This window comes from Akebia trifoliata, chromosome 15, assembly GCF_017979445.1.
Source record: "Akebia trifoliata isolate Shusen 1 chromosome 15, ASM1797944v1, whole genome shotgun sequence".
NCBI lineage: Eukaryota > Viridiplantae > Streptophyta > Magnoliopsida > Ranunculales > Lardizabalaceae > Akebia > Akebia trifoliata.
In genome coordinates, this window is record NC_141389.1 from 29,677,070 (window position 1) to 29,684,012 (window position 6,943).

Genomic DNA, 6,943 nt, shown 5'->3' on the forward strand with positions numbered 1-6,943 from the left:
AGTTTTATAGTTTATGTGATTCAATGCAATGGTATTGTATGTTCGTCCTGCTCTTTCGGCTCCAAAGCCAGGGTTGAAGGACCATAAAGTAATCAGCTGAGATCTAATATGTGGTTTTTTAGCTGTTGGAAGTCTCAAGCCAATTAAAGGAACAAATGAATACATTAAGCTTCCTTAATTGTATTATTTATATGTGTTGTTTGAGGATTTGGGATGTCAAGAAGAAGAATTAATTAAGAAGATAGGAGAGACATATGCATGGCAAGAGGTTCAAAGATCCAGAAGATAAAGAAGATTATTCCAAGCAAGTTAAACAGAGTTGAAGCCAAAGTGATGCTTGGTAACCGTCTATCTGAATGGGTTATTGCCGTAGATAATTGCATGAAAGGAGGAGGATCTCATCATCATCAGAATGCCCTTAACACAGCATTTTCTGTTTTTCGAGTCCCTAAGAACATGCTTCAACTCAAGCCAAATACTTATAGGCCCAAAATCATCTCCATTGGCCCTTTCCATACCGATGTCAAAGAGGTGCCTCTTAGGCATCTTGGCACGACATAATAATATTAATCAGTAGCAAGACATCACTACTACTACTACTACTACTGTTACTGTTCTGAAAGAGGATGATGAGGAACTAGTCATAGAAGCTGCAGCAGAACCTAATTGCATGAATGCAGAGACACATTTCATGGCCACGAAAATTTTGGAAAAGAAGACTAGAGCGTGATACTCAGACTCCTTCAATAAGGAAGTCATCCCTAGTGATAAACTTGTTCTGATTATGCTTTTTGATGGTTGCTTCGTTATCGAGCTCTTGCAATTGTATAACAAGGTCTTCAATTAGGTATAACTACTCTTTAATTAATTACTATATACTCACTGACGATCTATGTATCTCATTCTCATCCTCATGTGCTAGCTAGCTTTTAATTCTAATTTATTAATTAGCATGTCATATTATATAGATACACTACTAGTGCTATACCTACATATATACATTCTTCATTTTTTCTTATATATAAATATTAATTACTTGGCTTGCTTTGTCGTCAAAAAGATCGAATTTGTCGACCTTCAATCACAAATTATGGGAATTCGAAATGATGAAAATGTTGATCGGATATTTTTCGTTCTTCTTGTTTTTATATCCAATTTGATGACCATGTTATAGCATTTGCATGTAACCAGTTGTGTGGATAAGCTAAAATGTGGAAAGGCTTGGGTTAAGGAATTAGATAGCAAATTGGATTCAATGAGAGTCTGCAGTTCTTCAAGGAGGATTGTTTTAGAGTTTGTGGGATTCAATGCAATGGCATTGTATGGTTGTCCTGCTCTTGCGGCTTCAATGCAAAAGATGAAGGACCCTGAAGTAATCGGGTGAGATCTTGTATGTGTTTTTTTCTCTCTTGCATGCCTGAAATATATTAAAGGAACAAATGAATACGTCAAGCTTTCCTTGTTCTTTGACACTTGGTTATCAGTTCTTATGAACTATGGGTATTTGGAATTTGAAGCATCCAGGACTCTGAAGATGCCCAATAGGGTGAGGATTCAAGGTAAAGTTTCATATTGTACCAAAAAATGATTGCAGAGAAGTATTGAATTTGTTTTTTTTTTTTTTTTTATGTATATTTATTTAGTAAATTGATAAATATGACTGACATGTATTAATTTATGTTATTTTATGACTGACATGAATTTTTTTTTTTTGTTATATTTATTTAGTAAATTGATAAATAAATATATATATATATATATATACAAAACCCTATTACCACTATATAAAAAAGACTTTAGACATCGGGTTTCACCTGATATCTAAAACTATAGACATTAGTTTAACATCTGATGTCTAAAGTCAGAGCTTATAAACACCGGATTTCACTTCTTGATTGTTTTTTGTTTTAATTTTTTTATATATTTTAACAATTGTTCTATTTTATCTGCATACCTGAATACACAATTTCCAAGATAAAGAGGAACATGAAATATTTATAGATAAACTGACACATTTACTGAAATAAATATAGGTTCATAAACTTTACACATATTTAATCAAGGACTTTATACATGCATGCTTCATAAATGTATTTGAAACAATGAGTATAAAACAATCCCATTCAATCTCTCTCTTAACACATCCTAAAATGATGACTCGTTATTTATTCATTAGTAGTAAACAAGAGCATCTAAACAGAGATTAATCCTTATATCTCAAACAATTTGATTAAGGTGTTCATTCATGGTGGTGTATTTCACATCAGGATAAAGCTTAAAAGCTTCAACTCCAAATGAAGGTTCAATCTTAAAGTTGATGCGGTCTCCCTTCACTAAAACTGAGTGAGTGGCTGATAATACGAAGTTTATTGATTGATTCACGGCCTCTGCACCAACAATCAGACAAGAGAAATACAACAAAATAAACATCAGGCGATATTATAAAACATATAAAAGTGAGCCAAGAAATCCAGTTTTTAAAACACTACATCAAAATTATTAAGAATTGATAACCAACTACTCTAAATTTCTTTTTTCACATAGATATTTTTTCTATGGTTTTGTCATTTATCTTCTCTCATTGTTGGGTTTGTGTTGACTCTATTGTTAGCCTCTTAGTTTTATTGCGTAAGTGGGGAAATTTGCTATAAATTGATTTGTTTTACAGCCTAAAACTCATGACCAATCATACCATAACTCTAAAATCAAATACCAAAATGTTTTCTACAAACCTCTATATATATATATATATATATATATATATTTTAAACAATCTTATCTCAATTAACTACTTTGCCTTGCACAAGAACTTAGGCCAAATACAACTAAAGGAAATAACTCTATTGTGTTACATGGGTATTTCTCTCGATATCAGACTAACTTTCTTAATTTTTATTTGAAAATATTATTGAAGGGGAAGGCCTAGAAGCTCATGAAGGGAATTTGGTTGAAGTTAATTGTGTTTGTAGGTGTTCAAAAGGATATTTTGTTCATAGGTAGAATATTCATGTGTAATATTTGAGTTTTCGTATGGGGCATTGATATTTTGTTTCCAGTACCGTTCTACTTCTGTTTTATTTCTTTTTGAACAACCGAATCTTTCAATTTATATTGTAAATAGAAAAATTAAGATTCCTGATATATTTCATTGTAGCACTGTGGATCAATTTAGTGGAGAAAGCAGGCCTGTGGTAATTCATTTGGATGATAATCAGGTTAGTTTTATTCTGTTCTTATTATTGAAACATTGAAAAATGTGGAATATGTTGGTGCTGAGTTTTCAAATTTATTTTTCTTTTCTAGTACTTACCAAAGGTCTCCAATTAACATTAAAACAAGCATAAGATAATGGAGAATTGTTAATATCACTTTATTATTATAATAATATATATGAAGTAAGGAAGTTAAGTACCTGGACTGGGTCCATTGAATCTATAAACTTCAGTATTGAGAAATTGTGTCCTTATTCTTGTAATCCCGCATTAGTTGGTATACTAATCATAAGGTGTTCCTCGTAATAGATTATTAGGGGACGGAAGGAGGTTTTGATTGGCATGAGGATTAGAGGTAAGCTCTGCAGTCACAGATTTCAGGATTTTGATAACCGTCTCTATGTACCAATTAGTGTATGTGCTCAAATTCAAGGCTTGCTAAACTTTTAGGTGCAGTGTAATCCTGGAACAACTCATGCAGTGTGATTTTTTTCCATCATCCAAAGAGTGCTCAATCAACTTGATGATAGTTTGGATCAATGGAATATCCAATAGATAATATAAAAATGACCAGTCAAGTGGATTCTCAAGAGGGTGGTTTATTATCTTCTCTCGCACATTATGAGATGAACTTGGTCAAGTGGATTCTCAAGCTAAAAATGGTGTACAAAGAGACTTTTCTGTATATTGGAAACTATGTTATTGTCTTCTTGATGTCACATTTCTAAATATATAACACATTGTTACTTAGCAAGACAATGTTACAAATAAAAATAAAAGGTGGAGCAATTTTTTTCTATTAACTATTGCAGGAATACTTGTGTAACATGCACCAATAAATCTTAAAAATGAAGCTTGAGTTTAAAGCTAGTTATATAATTGTCTTGAACCTTAATCCACTAATTGTCAAAAGCTTTATACTTAATAAGAGTATAATGAGGATCCTTCCTAGGCATAGCAACTCCATAAAAGCATAGCGACCCCATAATGCTTTTTTTTTTCCACAAGTTGAATAAATTACTTTATATTGGATTTCCATTGCTTGCATTTCTGAACTGAGACATTTCAGATTGTTGTGGTTCAATTCTAATTTAACTTGAGCATCTTCCATCACTAACTGTAATTGTGTCATCTAGTAGAAGAATAATAGCTTTTATTACACTATTCCTCTCAACACCTACAAAGCCTAGAACGAATGTGATCTCGTTTGTTAATGGCCAGAATTTAATTCTCAACTGCCCATCAATCAACCTATCAAGTGTGAATAGTGTGTGTGTATGTTGTGTGCTAGTATACTGTTTTAACTTGAGAGTTCTTAAAAGGAGTAAATCATGGCTATAGTAACAATCAATAGCCCAAGCTATACACAGTCAAGATTGTACACATAAACAAATTGCAGAAGTCTTTACCTCAGATTTATGATCCACACATTGGCAAGCATAGTCATTTGAGACACAAAGATCATGTTGAAGTATGCTAGGGTCTCTATTTTCATAAGACTATGCGTGAACACCATGCCAAAACACCAATTCTTGTTCAATACCCACACATGGTTCAGACCTTCTTACATCGAATGCCATGCCACACCTGCCACAAAACACCAAAGCATCCAATGTAAAAAATGATTTTTAGTGCATGAATGTCATAACAGAGTAAAGGGAAGTGTAAGAGCAAGGATAAAAATCTGTACCCACAAGATATTTGCAATCCTTTTTTTTTTTCTGTCATATGTTATATTGAATCAAGAATATGGGTCATCAAGTGATGACATTCAAATCCGAGGGCATTAACAATGATGCTGAAGTTGCAAACCGAAAGTTTTCTGGCGGGTGATCCTAATTCTATATGATAATATTCACTTCTTTTTTTGGATGGGTAAGCCAGAGAGCTGGACTTGAACCCACAACCTCAAAGTGCTCTGTAATGTGTCAAACCAACTGAGCTGTAGGTCTAAGCCCAAATATTCACTTTATTTGTTCACACATGCCTTTCTCTACACTATTCCAACACAACTTCTTATATGACTATATTTTCCCTGAATGAAGAACTTCCAAATTTCCGAGTGGTGAATTCATCTTTTGGGGTACTTAAAAATATATTAGTGCAGGTTTCACATCCCAACTAGAATGAGTGTTTATGTCTTAATTTGTGTTTCTAAATTCCTTGTATCATTTGCTGCTAAAAATTTTTCAAAAAAACTTGAATAGAGAATTCAAATTATGAGAACTAGGCTACCTAACTAGGACACTATCTTGAGTCTTTTCTGTCTTGATAATATTGGTCTAGAAAATTTATTTGTTTTTTCTTTTCTCATTAAGCCTATTTATTTAGTAGATCTTTACCTTATCTGTTGATTTCAAATTTCTCCATCAACATCTCTTAGGTTTGATTCTTTCCTACTTTAGGAGAACTAATATTACAGAATTTGGAGGAGGTCAGAATTTCTATGAATTTGGAGAACTAATATTACAGAATTTTGTTTATGTTATTCCTCAACTTCATAAGACATGCATCTGTTATCCACTATGATGCAAAGAGCTGATATTCTTTTTTGAGAAGCAATACTGTCAAACATAACGAGGGAAAATTTACCATGTTACTAGAGTTGTTATGCCTGATAACTATGAAAATAGAAAAAGGATAATGGTAGAATTTTAAATAGAGTTACACCACTTAAGTTTCTACTTGTATGGAGTCTCACCTCACAAACATAATGGAAGAATCTCACCTCTGGAAGGATCAAGCAAGTAATCAAGGAAATTTTATTCAATCTATGTCATATGCCATAAAATGAAGTTGTCACGTCATATTTATAGAGGCTTCCCCTCTTTAGTGACCTAAAACAACTCAATTTGCATATAAGAAAAGGAAACTAATGGCAAATCTACAAGCCAAAAATCTGAAAATAACATTAAATAAAATGTTCTCTTTTTTATGTCATTTTTGTTTTCTTTTTTTCTTAAAAGTTGTTAAAGGCTTTATTACCAACTTTTGCATGAAGTGTACACATTATGGAGACATGTTACGAATTACCACTTTAGAATGAATCAATGAGATGCATTACATGATCATTGATGGCTAATTGAATATGAAAATTAGATACTTGGGAGTTGCATTTCTTCCTTTTCCCATCTAATTGCTCCTATCTGAAATTGGTAGCTTTCTCCAGCAGACCATAAAGAATGGCAGAAGGCGATGATATTCAGCCTCTTGTATGTGACAATGGGATAGGAATGGTTAAGGTAACTAATCCGGATTCTTCATCTTTGAGTGTTTAATAGTGGGATACTGATAATTATGATCAGCTAGTCATTACTAGTTTATGAGAAAAAAAATAGAACATTGTTGGCCGCCCATGTCACACAGGTGTGATGGTTGGCATGGGCCAAAAAGATGCTTATGTTGGGGATGAGGCTCAGTCCAAGCATGGTATTTTAACTCTGCTATGTATGTTGCCATCCAGGTTGTTCTTTCACTCTATGCCAGTGGATGTACAACTGGTAAGGAACTCAAATCGTTATGGGTCATTGTTTTAAATTTCTGCCAAGCTAACAATCAGGTATGAATTGGCCAATTAATCTCTCCAATGGTATTCCGCGGGGGGGGGGGGGATTACACAAGTGCTTTCTTGTACCGATAATGATGATTGTGCATACGTGGATTCCGAAATTACTTCTTGTAATTGATGAAGATGCATATACTCATACGTGCTTGTGTAGACATTGTATTGG